The sequence below is a fragment of the Myotis lucifugus genome, unplaced genomic scaffold (assembly GCF_000147115.1).
Source record: "Myotis lucifugus unplaced genomic scaffold, Myoluc2.0 scaffold_2, whole genome shotgun sequence".
Taxonomy (NCBI): domain Eukaryota; kingdom Metazoa; phylum Chordata; class Mammalia; order Chiroptera; family Vespertilionidae; genus Myotis; species Myotis lucifugus.
This window is the reverse complement of record NW_005871050.1, coordinates 14128356-14143977: the sequence shown is the minus strand read 5'-3', so window position 1 is coordinate 14143977 and position 15622 is coordinate 14128356. Positions and strand designations below refer to the sequence as shown.

Sequence of the window (15622 nt, the reverse complement as noted above, 5' to 3'; positions counted from 1 at the left end):
AACTTGAAAAATCTTCTCCATAAGTTCGTTTGGAAGAGTCAAGAAGCCAAAAGTAGTTAATAGTTTGGAATAAGCAGGAGACTATAATTAAGATATAGTCATTGAGACAGTGTCACATTGGTGCAGAAGGAGGGAGGAAGGAAGGAAGAAAGAAAGAAAGAAAGAAAGAAAGAAAGAAAGAAAGAAAGAAAGAAAGAAAGAAAGAAAGGAAGGAAGAAAAGAAAAGAAAAGAAAAGAAAAGAAAAGAAAAGAAAAGAAAGAAAGGAAGGAAGGAAGGAAGGAAGGAAGGAAGGAAGGAAGGAAGGAAGGAAGGAAGGAAGGAAGGAAGGAAGGAAGAAAAGAAAAGAAAAGAAAAGAAAGAAAGGGAAAGAAACTGAGATCAGTAAACCTTTGGGCAGAATGTTGCTGTTCTAAAGCAGAAGACCAGGACATCAAATGTGGGAAAAGAGCCACAGGAATGAACTTGACACAACTTCTGGTTCTCTGGCTTCCCTTTAAGTCATCTTGGTTGATCCATTTTGTGAAGCAAAACTTAGGCTAATTAAAGCAAAAATCACATTTTAATTGGCATGGATGCCTATGTGGTTACAGCCCAGTTAGCTAGCACCTTGGCAACCATCCCTCAGATGAAAAGCAAACCTGGGAAACGCCTCTGCAAACAAATCTGTCCCCCAAGTCTGTGAAGTCTCCAGATGAAAAAGAAAATAAAAAGCTTCGGAGGATGCTGGAAAAAGCCTTACATGTGCCAGTCAAGAGGCACAAAGCGGGTTGAGCCTGGAGTAGAAACCTCTCTGCTGTCTTCGGCTAGTTTGGTGATGTAATGTTAGGGAAATGTTGGTTAAGTGAAGAGTGAGATCTTCATTCATTCATCCTTTATTTCCCAAGAAGTTCTGGAATATCTAATTTGTTGCCTAATTATTAGACTTCCAGTTCAATGTGTTGGCCTAGATCTGTCAGGGTCTACTCAGGGGCACAGAAATGAAGAGGCACCCTGAGGTGTAACTTTTATTTCTAATTATCACAGCCAGCCTTGGGAGTTTATGGTACCTGTAATTCTTCAGGGAAAATTCTCAAGGACAAATCACCTACAAAAAATGTGATCCAGGTGAAATCTGATTAATAAAAAGGCATCCTTGAAAGAGGAGGAAGTCCTCTATGGGTGAGAGTAGAGTCAGGATTATTAAACTCCTTATGGGAACATGTGCCTCAGCCCCAGATCCAGCACCCACTAAGCGGCAGGTAGTCAAGAGGCTACCTGCTGCCTCTCTGGGTTACTGACCTACTACTGGAAGTGTGGGCCCCAAGCATAGCTTGGCAGGTGACCGACTGCCAAGTGTTCCAGATTCACTGCGCCCTAGGGTTAATTCTGCTAATTGTTTTAAGAAATATTTTCTAATTTTTTTCATTGCTGTTCAGCACTACTTCTGGCTTCTTTGGTTTCTTCAAAAATATTTTTGAAATCCTCATTTTCAAGACCTCGAGATGCTAAAGTGAAGGAAGATTTCCATTTTTCCTCTAAGATATTCTTCCTAGATAATATTAACTTTGTTCGTGTAGCCATTTTCAAAGTCATCAATCTTCTTTTTGCAGCCTAGTCATAGACATCCTTGCTGGGGAAATTTTCCTGCTTACAGACTTGATCCTCTGTTAGGTGGAATAGCTGGAGTAGTGATGTTATTTGTCCCCAAAGGACTTTTACCTCCGAGATAATGTCATCTATTGCCATTTTAAAGCAGGAAACAGAGGCACTGAGAGATTAGGTCGCTTTCCCAAAGTTATGCAGCTATGGTCAATGGGAACCAAGGAGGAGACTTGGATCTTTCTACCAGAGATGTGAAATTTATCTAAGTTTCTGAGACAGATATGATTCAGGAATCTGGGCATTCCAAAGAAAAGGTTTCTTGTTAACACTTTCATGTTAGTGTTATTCTGCCCTCTGGTTTTTGGTCTTCAGGTGCATCTTTGTCAGTCTTCTTACTTTTATTCCAGGGCCAGTAGGAGAAAATTTTATGCCATTCCTTTGGGATAGAATTCATTGTTAGCTCAGGAGGAGAAGGGTCCATTAGTGTAGAGGGAAAGGATAAAGAGGAGGGATGTGAGATTAAAGAGGAGACAAGAAAGTGACCTTAAGTTTTCAGAACCAGGAGCAAATGAATCCTCTGCACTAGTTAATGCTCCAAGAGAAGAGTGGCATCAACATCTCCATCAGGCCCACAATATCAGGGCAAAGACCCCATGAATGCCAACCCCCTTCATGGGTTTCACTGTTCTGGCCTTTCCCTGAAATGTGCTTTCTCTTTAAGGTCTCTGTACTATTTTCAGACTTTAATAACTAAGGTTGTAGGTATTAAGAGAAATAAGCTGTCACCTTTCTGGCAATGAGCAGCAAATTTTCTTCTCACAGGCAAATGGATTTCAATCGAGCAAGCCACAGAACACTATTTACCCTCTGTACCAGGTAAACAGTCCTTGGTCACAGGTTCTGCAATCAGAATACACTCCTAAATGCAGTTATCCTGAATATCTATATTTAAATGCTACTAAGACTTTCTAGTATACCTACATCCTAAGTGATTAACGTCTTGAGTTAGACTTCATGCAATGCCTATATATTCCTTAGTACAATACATAGCAGAGAAAGAACTTAATTTAACTTGTTGAAAAACATTTGCATAAGGTAAATTAATTTAAACTAACATGTTACCTAAAACCAGTAAAACTGGGTGCAGCCCCAGAGATGCCAATTTGAGAAAACAGCCGTGGTTCTTGTCCAAGATAGAGTAAGCCATAATAAACTTCTCAATTTCCAATTTAAAAAAAAGCCCATTCAAATTTAAATTTCCCCCTTGCCTTTTCAGATCCCTTCCCATTAGAGGCATGTGAGGAGAGGAATCACCGAAAACGTGGCTGCTTCAAGGATCCTGAGCCAGATTTCACTCTCCTTGGTGTCGGGCATGACACGAATATTGCTGATGGTGCAATGACCTTTCAATAGGAAAAACTGATTTTTTTTTCCTTCAGTGCCTTATGGAACACTCTGAGACTTGCAACAATACAAACCATCATTGAAATCTTTTTGCTTTGCTTGAGAAAAATTTCAAAAAAACCAACAAAAAAATGGACATGCAAGATTCCAGTATGTGAAAAAAAAAATCTTACTAAAAAAAAGTCAATTCAACAAAAGCCATTCTTTGATACCACTGCACAGTACTTAAACACCATGTTCTTTAATACACACACACAAATTTAAAATTCCAGTTCAGCAAATAGGCCCATCTTAGCTAAAATAATTTCTCCTGATAAAAATTCTTTGACTCCCTGTGTGTGGGAAGACAGACTGGCATTTGTTCTAGGATCTGCTGACCAGATGTTTTTGGTATTTCCTGTTGGTGATGAAGTTCTGTGCACACTATTTCTTTTCAACGTTGCTGAAATGTGTATATCTTTAGAATGTAAATGCAACACTTAAGAAAATTCAAACACTTTCAAAAAAAGGGACTCAACAGTTACTTCTCTGTGTTCTTGAAATGGTTTCGTGAACATGCTTTGATAACTTCCCACTCAGTGAAGGGATTAACAGAGTTTTTGAAATTGACTTTTGTGTGTAGCTAGGGATGGGGCACGATCAGGCATACCTCTCGGTGCTTCCCTAAAACGAATCCCTAGGGCTTTTCAAGAAGCCTGGAATTTCAGCTCACAGATCTGTTTTTCTTGCTTCAGTGTGCATTTTAAGTCACTATAGCTCAGTATCTAGCATTGAGGTGAGGGAAATGCTGCCTATACTCCCAAATGTGTTTAGAATATCTTTCTCAGAAACAACACTGTGTTTAGCTCTGCTTTCTCTGCTAAGTATGCCTTTCAAGTGTACATCACGGAGACAGTACTGCGTTGCAAGGCAAGCCAGTGGATTCAGACCACAGATCTCAATCTGACTTTACTCTTGCTAGGTCTGTCTTACCAGCTGTTGCCTGTTACAGCCCGCAGCTCTCCGTCAGACTGCATGTGTCCTTTTCTAGTTTGCAAAGAATAAAATGCATTCCGAAACCTACTGCTAAACTGAGGGCCTCAGCATCACTCCCAGGTCCTTGCTTGGAGCAGTGTCTCTACTGACTCTCTAAGAAGATCGTTCCGCTGCTCCGCGGGCTATCAAGTCACTAATTGTGTACCTGCCAATGGCATCATCAGAACAGTCAGAGGAAATAGTCGCTCACTAATTACCTCCTATATAACGATGTATGCTTTCTGTAGTTCAATAGTTTGCTCTCATCAGTGACATGCATTGGGAAGTTTCCAGACTGTAAAAACTAAGAGCTCGAATTTATTTCCCAAGTGTGACCTTTAGATGCTTAGTTGACTTGCTGAAAATTTGCTCTTGTCTTCAGAAAAGAAAGGAAGAAGTCTCGTTCCAACAAAATGTTTCTAGAAAAGTGTAATATAAACTTTCATTCCAAAAAAGTGTGTCATAAGTGAATAACTTATCTGTCAAATTTTAAATGGTATTGAACAAAAAAAAGAAAGCTGTTGTGTTTTTGTTTTGTTTTCATGAAACTGTAATTTTCAACTTCTGAATGCTATAATGTTCCAGCGCAGGAAGCTAATGCTGTGCGAATATGAAGTTAACATAAAACAAACCAACCTACCTACACACAAATGTTTTAATAGGCACTGTATAAAAAGAAATGTATGTTTATTGATTCAAATCAGTTTTTCAGAGAGAAACTTAATTGGGAATGAAGAGGCGGGTAAATTGGTTTGTTATTTTTTAAAAATTTGCATGTTTAAAAAAAAACATTGATTGCTTCAAATTTCTGCTACTAACTTCAAGCTATGGGAGTTTGGCGGTAGTCACTTGAGGATTATTTTTCCAAGTCTTTTCTTTTTGTTGTTAAAGCTGTACTTCAGTGAACAGAAAAATTGCCAAGCAAACTAATGGCTGTAAAAGCATAAATTGCATGTATGGGTACAAATTACGGAGCCTCATTGCCATGAGGTATTGTACAAAGTTTTAATACATTTTGTAAATAAAATTGTAAAGAAAGAATTCTGTTTCTGTGCTTTGTGTAAAATTGGCTTGGATGCAGATGGCAAGAAGTAATTACTCACTAATTTCCTTCCCACCAGAAGCTTTGCCAATGTAAGTCACCTTACTGATGATTTTCACAAAGGATTATGCCTCTCCCCACCCCAACTGCAGCTGCAGTCAGACTCAGACCCCTTCACCTAAGTGGAACGGTACCACCAAACTCTAGATTAGGTTTGTCAGGATCACTAACAGTGAGATGGTGTCTACAAACAGCAATAAGCAGGACCTCGGTTCATATGCAAAGGAAGAAAGTTTGATTTCAGGGCCTTCCGTTCCCACTATCTGCCTCCTCCACCCTTTGGGATTCTCTCCTCAGAGACTTTTCTTGACTCTAACTTTGGTCCAATCCTCCCATTTCCAGATATGATCGCTCATGAATGTGCACAAACTTAGGACTGATAAACCTCAAAAACACTTCTAATTCCTTTCCCACATAATCACAAAGCATATGTCCTAGTACTTAGTTAATTAGCTGAGTTTTGCACTGCTGTCTTAATTACTGACAATAACTTAATATTCTATTGGAAAATCTTTACTCCACCAAGGGTCTCTGATCTAGAGTGAGGGAAGAATAATGAACTTAGGGATATACTGACTTTAAATTATTTCTGAGAAAGAAGCAAAGGTTAATTATCTAATCTGATTTGTAGATACTAAAAATGGAATATAGTTTTATCCAATAAATAAAGCAAGTGTTTAAATATAAAGAAGATTTATACTATGATCACTACAGAAAACAGGGGATAATGATAGGAGAAAAGGAAAGGGGATAGTTTGCAACTAAGAAAAGAAGAGTGGAGTTGAGATGCTAAAGAGATAAAGGAAGAACGATATCTGGAGTTAGGGAGCAAGAGAACAAGGAACACAAGACCTTGGAGAGGAAGACAAATTGATGCGGGAAAGGAAAATTCTTAGAAGATTCTGAAGTATTAGGCTGATATAACACACTGTAGCTGATTTGGCCTGTGGGCTTCAGCATATTACTGCCATTTTCAATGTCCTCTGAAATGTCCATTAGCTGGTAAATGACTTGCACTTTAAAACTCAACTGCTTTCCTTCAACTGCTTTTCTGGCAGTCCCACCAGAAGAGAACTTGATTATCTAGGGAGTAGATTCAATGACTAGATTAGAGTGATGATCCCCTTGATGATCCCCTCTAATGATGCCTGATGAAGTCAGTTCAGGTACAGCAAGTCTTTGATTAACATTATTTTGTTCAATTTGTTTCATTTAACATTAATGAGATGCTGTTGGAACTTAACTCTTTTTTAAAATATATTTTTATTGATTTCAGAGAGGAAGAGAGAGATAGAAATATCAATGAAGAGAGAGAATCATTGATTGGCTGCCTCCTGCACACCTCCGACTGGGGATCGAGCCCAAAACTGAGGCATGTGACTTAACCAGGAATTGAACTGTGACTTCCTGGTTCATAGGTCAATGCTCAACCACTGAGCCACCCTGGCTGAGTGAAACTTAACTCTTGTTTATATCAATTAGCTTATAGTTTCATTATACATTGTTTTGCTTAATATCATAGAACCAATCAACAGCATTAAGTGAGGACTTACTATACCAAATATGTCCCCAGATCTTCCAAAATAATAGATTTATATTTTAGCAGGAACTCTACTTCCTTACCCCAAAGGAGAAGCTAATCTCAGGTACTGTGGTAGATGATGGTGAAGTACAGTTGAGGTTTAGGTGGGATTTGTGTGTTTTTTGTCTCCTTAGAGAAAAGGAGACGCAAAGGGGGTACTTTTAGTCTGTCTCATATTAGACTATAGGTGGCTATATATCTTGTTTACACATAGAGTCAGACTCACCAACCAGATTTGCAAAAAGACCTTGAACTTCAAATAGCATGCTCCTCCTATGCACAAAATGAGAATGTTTCTTTGGTCTCATTCTGTCAATAGAGCACTTGTCCAGGTGATGTTTGGTTACAATGACAATGACTGTCAAAAAACTTGGACAACTTGCCAATTAAATTCAGTTAGGCTCCACTTGATTTTATTAGGAAGGGGCAGAGGGAAAGTCTTCATTTGGATTTCTTATAGTTCTTTCTCTGAGCACAGCATTGGGCATGAATGGATTCAGATTCTTTCAAGTCATCATCTACCTTGTCAGCAAGACTGAAAACCCCCTGAGAGCAGGAGCCAAGTTTGTTACCTTATCATCTATGCTTTCCCCTTAGCCTGGAGCTTAACTGAATTTCTCTTTGTGCCTCAAAAGCTGTGAGCCTTTTCAACTGAGGAGTTATATCCAGCCCCTGTAAGCCTCTAGCTACTGAGAACTTCAGAATGTCCACATTCTTGACAGCCTGCCCATCCTCTGAGCAGGAGGTATTTGCTTATTTATTAACTCATGATGCATAAGCTATAAAAGTACAAAAGAACCTGTAATGACAGCCTAGGAAATAATCCTCTCCCCATGTCAGCAGCTTTGACAAAATTGCCCCCGCAGTGGTTTCATTAAGTTTCAATCTTGTAGCAAATGGTTGATTTAAATTTTTCTTAATAAATATTCATTAAGCCTGAACAAGTCAATTAAAGCTCTGGCAGCAGCTCACAGGAATCTTGAATGTAGGCAGACAGGGGGAGAAATTTTGCAAATATTTCCAACAACGTTGCAGTCTTCCCCCATAAGAGTGCTAGTTTTCCTGAACAACTGGGAACACTCTCAAACCTGGGGAAGCCATCTGAGGCCTCCATTTTCCCCCATTTACAGTGTAGCTTTAGAAAATCTTGTTACATCCTATCTCCTCTTCCACAATTATTGTACTGCCCCACCATCCTATAGAAACTGCCCAAAGTCATCAATAAACTGTAATCTATACTTTATAGCAAAGAATGGCAGACTTTAGCCCATAGGCTAAATCAGACCCACCACCTGTTTTTGTTAATAAAGTTTTATTGGAACATACCACTCTCATTCATCTACATATTATTGTGGCTGCTTTTGCCCTCCACTGGCAGAGATGAGTAGTTGCAACAGTATTTCCCAAAAAGCCTAAAATATTTACTAACTTAATCTTTACAGAATAAGCTTGGCAACTCCTACTTTACCTTACTTGATAGTCATTAGCTTATTTGACCTCTTTCTAGAATTTGGTGCTATTAATCTCTCCCATCTCAAAAATCTCTATTTATGCCTGGCTGGTGTTGCTCAGTGGTTGAGCATCGACCTGTGAACCAGGAGGTCAGGATTTGATTCCCGGTCAGGGCACATGCCCAGGTTGCAGACTCAATCCCCAGTGGGGGCCATGCAGGAGACAGCTGATCAATGATTCTCTCTCATCATTGATATTTCTATCTCTCTCTCCCTCTTCCTTCCTCTCTGAAATCAATAAAAAATTACATTAAAGAAACAACCAAAAAACATATATTTTTTTATTCCCTATTCCTTTGACTTCTGTGACAGCCCTACCCCTGGTTTTCTCCCTAGCCTGCTGCTGCTAATTTTTCTTCTGCTTTCTGGTCTCCTCTTCTCTCTTTATATCAATGTTCTCCTGAGTTCCACCATGTTTATTCCTCTCGTCTCACTTTGTACATTCTCCCATGGTGCTATACCAAGGTTTCCATTTCTATTTGTACTATGATTGTTCTCAAGTGTCCATTTCCATCTCAAAACTCTCTCCTGAGCTCCAAACCAATACAGATAATCCCGAATTTATGGTGATTCCGCTTAAAATTTTTCAGCTTTATGATTGTGCAAAAGTGATACATATTCAGTAGAAACTGTACTTTAAATTTTGGATTTTAATCTTTTCCAGGGCTAGTAAATACATTTCAACTTACAATATTTTCAACTTACAATGGTTTAGTCAGGATTAATCACTTAGTAAGTCAAGAGGCATCTTATCCCATAAACACATCAACTTGCATAGCTATAAGATATAGTGAAAAGTAAGCATATGATTCTTTTTATCTTTTGGATCCCAGAATCATAATATGGTTTACACTCATGTGGAAGAAAATCAACGAGTGTTATCACCAAAGAAAGAATATGCAAACTCCAAACAAGCTAGCCAAAGACCTGGAAACCACACCCTGAAGCATAATATAAGGAGATGGTTCTGATCACCTGAGGGAGATGTTGTTTGGAACCTGGATGCAATAAAAGAAAGAACAAAAATGAAGGGATGGACGCATTTGAGAGATATATATTTGTATATATCCAAGTATGTATATTTGTATAAGTGTACAGAGTACTCTAAACAGCCAATTCTCTAGATTTTTTTTCCTTCCCCTTGCCATTGCCACAAAAGATTGAGCCACGGGACGGGGGTCAATCACCAACATAAACCCATTCACCCACTCCAGAAACCTGATAATCAACCTTGCCAGCTCCCTCCCTCATGCTTACCGTCACTCAAATCCTGGTTATTCTGCTTTTTTGATCTCTGAAATCTATCTACTTCTATGAATCCCTATCTTTGTTTGAGTTTGTAACACTCTGTATGGCTAAAGCAATAGCCTCTTACCTGTCCCTCTTGTTTCTAGTCTGTGTCCCTCCAATTCTTCCTTCATATTGCAGCCAGAGTGATTTTCCTCACCCCATCACTCTTCGGCATCAAATGAGTCCCAATTGCCCTTTGGCAGAAGAGTAAATGCCTTTTGTTTTTCACAAAAAGCCCTTCATAATCTGCCTGCTACCCATGTCTTCAGCCTTATTGTTTACCACTCCTTTACCTCCATTCTCCACTCTATCACAAATATCCACTAAGACCCAATTATACTTAACAACTTAAAATTTCTGGCTTTGCCATCTGTTTTCATGCTTCCATGTTTTTGCACATGCTTCTTACCTGCCTGGAATCTCCTTTCCCTCACTTTTATGTCTAACTATTTCATACTCTGTCTTTAAGACCAAACTGGCATAATTTTCTCTGGGAAGCTTTCCGTGTCTATCCTCTCCCCACAGGTCTGAGTTAGAGAATCTTCCTCCATGTTCCTATCTCAGTAGTTCTTACTTCTTTCATAGCATTATAATGATATATCATCTTACCTACTAGATCATGGGCTAAGGCCATAAGCAGAGTTTCTCTTAGTCATTTCCAGAACTGAAACAGAGTTGTAAATATTTCATTAACAAATGAATGAATGAAACAAAATAAATGAAATGTGGGAGTGGGAAAAAACCAGAGGCATAACTTAGGAAGTAATGTTGAGGACAGAGAGGAAGTGCCATCTAATACTCTACAAAATAAAAATGAAAAATCTCATACCTTCTGTCCAAAGATGTCTACTTTCTACATTATTGACCCATCAGCAAAGGCAGTTTTCCACAGCCTGGCCATTCAATGTCTTTCTTCTCCCAAAAGAAGCCCATCATCCAGGCAACCAAGCCCTCAATTTCCTTTGGATGTGGAGTATCCCCTGTACTAATCACTATTGCCACTCCTATTGGCACCCTCCTTGGCCAATACCCCAATTTACTGCACTCTATCAAGGTAATTCACTCATAGGACAGTCAGATGTGCAAATCTACTCGTTTTAAGACTCAGCCATTGGATAGTGAATGGGCAATATAAATTTTAGTCTAAACAGACACATTCAGCTCATACACAGTAGTGTTATACTCAGTCCACATGATATACAAAGTTATATACCTCTTATACCCCCTTCAAGAAAGGATTTACTGCCAAGCCTCCAGCTGTTAGCAACTTCAGAATCTGCCTCAGCTTTTGAAACAAGGTCACACTCTTGTTGGGTCATCCCACAGCCAATGACTGAGCAAAATGGTTATAATCAAAGTCAGACCCTCTCAGAATAACCCCAGATAATGACCAAGCAAAGCAGTGGTACAAAAGCCTAGCCATTTTCACCCAGTGTAAGACTTCTCTAATGAGCAATCTTTGCTCCAAAAAGCCCCCTCAGGTGGCAAAGACTTTTTCAGGTCCACATCCCATTCTGGTGGCTCAACTCTGCTTCTTCTTCCCTATTCCTTAACAGGTGTTATTCTCTAATTAACCTTTTGCACTCCTAACTCCTTTCAGTACCTGTTTCTCTAAGAGTTCAACCTGTGACATTTGGTACCAGAAGGAGTCCAAGAAAATAGGTCACAGATGGCGTTTTGGGACTGAATTTCTCACTACTAGGTGAAAAGTTGTATACATACAGCTCATGGCACAAGGCAAACCAGTTGTTAAAGCTTTTAGCTGTGGTCTTTTGGGAAGAAAGTGCCAGTAGAAAGGATGTGCTAGTTGGTGAAATGATTCAAGCATTTAAAATGCATGGGAGATGGCAGCGTAGGTGAACACCTGTACTTGCCGCCTCCCACAACCACATCAAAACTACAACTAAAATATAGAATAACCATCATCCAGAACCACCTGAAATCTGGCTGAATTGAAGTCCTACAACTAGAGAAGAAGAAAGCACACTGAGACTGGTAGGAGATGCACAGGGTCTGACACCCACGTGTACCACTTTTTTAATTGGGAGGGAGATCATCCCTGCAGAAGCCGCTGGTGAGGAGCAAGGGGTCCCAGCCCCACACCAGAAGCCAAGCCCAGGATCCCAGAGCTGAGAAAATAAGTCCCTGTACCTATGGGCTGTAAAAACCAGTGCAGACTGGGGCTCAGTGACACAGGCTGCTGGAGACCCAGCTGTTCCTCTTAAAAGGCCAGCACCATGAACTGAACTTACAAGGTCCTGCTTCCTCTGAGCTCCAGCACCAGGGTGAGGCTCTGAGGGATACATTTGTCTAGCATCAGGTCAGGAACTTGGGGGAGGCTTTCTCCCAGACAGAGATGCTTGCAGTGATCATTGTTTCTATGCTGGGACCTCCCTGGTCACAGGGCTGACTGGCAGCAGCCATTTCTGTTTGCTCAGCCTGGTGATTCCCTAAGATCTCACCTCATCCAATTTACAACCCCACCCAAGCTGTCTGCAGCAGCTGCTGCATATGAATGGCCTGTCCTTGTTTAGGCTAAAATCTCTCAAACACGCTGCAGCTGGGTCAGGAAGTCACAAAACATACCAATAAAAGGCCCAAGACCCGGCACCAGCATCAACCTGCCTTGCTTCATAGCCAGGCCTCATCTGGGCACTTCCAAACCCAATACAAAGAGGAGGAATCTGCAGAACTCTCTGGAGATCCTGCTGGGTGACCCCAGGCAGTGGCTAACTTTGCACCTCCCTGGAAACCCAAGAGCCAGTGTACCCAGTGGTCAGTGTCAGATCATACCAGATTACAACTCTTCACATCCATAAGTGACACACTCAAGGAAAAGACTCAGTGAGCACCAAAGCCCCACTGAAGCAAGTCCTGCTCCATAAGGGTGTCTCCTGCACAGCAGCTCTCCCACTGTAATCACAGCTGGTCCTCATAGCCAATTGGCCTGGAGGTCAATTCCTCCCAGTAACACCAACAGCAATCAAATTTCAACTACAACAAGACTGTGCTCACAGCCCACAAAGGGGTGCACCTAGAGTTCCTAGCTCAGGTGACTGGGGATGCTGAGCCACTGGGCCCTACAGGACACCTACTACACAAGGTCACTCTATAAACTCAAGGAGACTTAGCAGCTACCCAATACATAGAAACAAGTACAGGGAAGCAGTCAAAATGCAGAGACAAAGAAACATGTCACACATGAAAAAAATGGAAGAAAGCAAACTACTGAATATAGAGTTCAAAACCACAGTTAAAAGGTTACTCAAGAATCTTCTGGAAATCTCCAAGGGACTTAGTGAGACTTTCAAGGATCTTAGTGAGAATGCCAAAAAAATGAAAAAGGAACATTCAGAAATTAAGCATACACTGACTGAAATAAAGAAAAATATACAGGGATTCAACAGTAGTGTAGAGGATTCCAAGAATCAAATCAACGATTTGAAATATGAGGAAGCAAAAAACACCCAACCAGAAAAGCAAAAAGAAATAAGAATTCAAAAATATGAAGATAGTGTAACAATGGACACAGACACTGGGGCATTTGGGGCTTGCCTGGGGTGGGAATGGCTGGTGTGGGGTCAGTTGGGGGAAAAGGAGACATATGCAAAACTTTAGACAATAAAAAAAATGCAAATTTAAATATATATATGAAGATAATGTAAGGAGCCTCTGGGACAACTTCAATTGTACCAATATTCGAATTATGGGGGTTCCAGAAGAAAAGAGAGAGCAAGATATCAAAAACCTATTTGAAAAAATATTAGCAGAAAACTTCCCCTACCTGGTGAAAGAAATAGACTTACAAGTCCAGGAAGCACAGAGATTCCCAAACAAGAGGAACCCAAAGAGGACCACACTAAAACACAAGTCAGCTGCATGAGAAGTTAGCCCAGACTCTCATGTCACCCACTATAGCTACACCAGCACCACTCGCTCATCTCACACTGGTGGCCATACTGTCAGGCTCCCATATAACCAGCTAAAGGAGGAAGAAAAATCCTGAATTTGGTTTGCAGATGGTTTGCTTGACATAAGGGTACAAGTAAAAAATGGAAAGTGGCTACAATACAGCTTCACTCAGGGTTAACCTTGAAAGACAATGGAGAACAGAAAAATACCCAATGGACAGAACTATAGGATATGCACATGGCCAGCTACTTTGTGTGAGAGGAGATTATACAGTTTGTAAGAACATGAATGAACCTTGAGGGTATTACTCTCAGTGAAATAAGCCAGTCTCAAGAGGTATCTAAAATAGTCAAACTCTGGAGGTGGAAAAGGTCATAGAGGGGATAAATGGTGATGAAATCTTTTTAATTTAATTTTAAAAAAATAAAATAGTAAAACTCATAGAAGCAGAGAATAGAATGGTGGTTACCAAGGGTTGGAGGAGAGGAAAATGGGAAGTGATTGTTCGATGGGTATAAAGTTTCAGTTATGCAAGGTGAGTAAGTTCTAGAAGTCTTCTATACAACACAGTGACTATAGTTAAAAACACAGTATTGTGCACTTGAAATTTTAAGAGGGTGGATCTTATTTGAAGCATTTTTTAACTAAATCAGCATTTATTTTTTACACTGTTCTCTCTCATTGGTAGAAACACGGCAGTATTATCAATTAACCTAATAAGAAAAGATGATTCTGGTTTTAGATTTTAAAAATCTTCTAATGAGAGAAAATTATAAACATTTTAATGTGTACTGGAAAGTCTTATTTTAGAGTAAATAAGATGTTGAGTTGATAGGACCAATAATCCAAAGTGTTCAAAACACTTAAAATTTTCTTCCAATTCCTTTGTGCCTCTTAACTAATGAAAAGAATATTCTTTTCACCTGAACACTACTGAAGACATATTGATTCTTAGGAATTCAGTTTTTATAAGGTAATATTTTAGAACATTTTGACCTTATTAAAAATACCTAGCTAATGGAATGCACTTGTTAGGCTATTCATATAAATGATCAAAAATATAGTAAAAAGGATATCCAACAGAAAGGTCATTTAGGAACTGAAGAGTCCTCGAAATTACAGGCTCACATCTTCCTCAGTATTTAAGGTTTGTAACAATTTTCGTCATGAATGTTTCTAGAACGTGATTGTCATCTGTTATTCCTAGTACTTCTGACATCCAGGCATATGCCAGAGGTGACCACAGGTACACTTTTGTTATTTAAAAAGATGTGGTTTTAATGCTTAAATAATATTTCTGGAAGAAGCTCTCTGTAGATCAGTAAGAAGAGCTCTCCTCCGCTGAACACTCAGAACACCCATGATTCTCATTTGAAGCATTTTTATCACAACAAAAAAAATGAGGGATACAAAGGAACTTTTGGAAGTAATGGATGTTTTATTACCTTGATTGGAGTGATAGTATCATGGGTGTATGCATAGGTACAAACTCATCAATTGTATACATTAAACATATGCAGTGTTTAACATCAATTATACTTCAATAAAGCTGTTTTTTTAAAAAAAACTACCACAAAAATTAAGACTAGTATTATAAGCCCTAGCTGGTTTGGCTCAGTGGATAGAGCATCAGCCCTTGGACTGAAGGGTCCCGGATTCAATTCCAGTTACAGGTTCAATTCCAGGCAGGGGTACGTACCTTGGTTGTGGGTTCAATCCCCTCTGGTTACTCCATACCTGAGAGAACAGCATTCCATTTCAGGAATAATATACAGAAACAGTTCCCACCTAATTCAAAATACATGCTGCCTATTTGGAAAACTTCAGTCAATTACTTCATACCACCTGGTGCTAACCAGATGGTAGCTTTTTCCCCCTTGAAAGAGATGAAAAGTGATTTTCAAAAACTTTTTTCAAATAAATTTTTATGATTTATTGCTTCAATTTCCTTTAGAAGGCAAATAAATATTTAATTCTTACATGGGCTTAACTCTTTGTGTAGTTTCATCTCCTATCCCCCCAATCATAAAAAGGAGTAAATCTTTTTTGCTAAGGAACTGTTTCTAAGATCACCCTTTAAACTTTAAGCTAAAATAATTCACACTCTTTCATGTTTAAAGTGTGCGCATTTCTGTGTCTTCAAGGAGGCGACACAGCTGATGTTTTTTAAACGCACAATTCTGCTCTTTCATGAAATCAACAAAGGCCTTCTGTGACTTTCTAGG

General features: G+C 39.5%; 1 protein-coding gene across 4 annotated transcripts in view; it reads left to right on the top strand.

Annotated features, from left to right (window-relative positions):
- GRIA3 (glutamate ionotropic receptor AMPA type subunit 3) overlaps positions 1-5041 on the top strand; it is a 325805-nt gene extending 320764 nt beyond the window's left edge. For 2 of the 4 annotated variants that reach the window (XM_023758256.1, XM_023758263.1), the window contains exon 16: positions 2859-4750. The gene's annotated coding sequence lies outside the window, so the exon portion shown is untranslated. Of the gene's footprint in view, positions 1-2404; positions 2459-2858 lie in introns of all 4 variants that reach the window. The other 2 variants (XR_001348947.2, XM_006082142.3) reach the window with 2 other exon arrangements.
- Positions 5042-15622: the final 10581 nt, after the last annotated feature.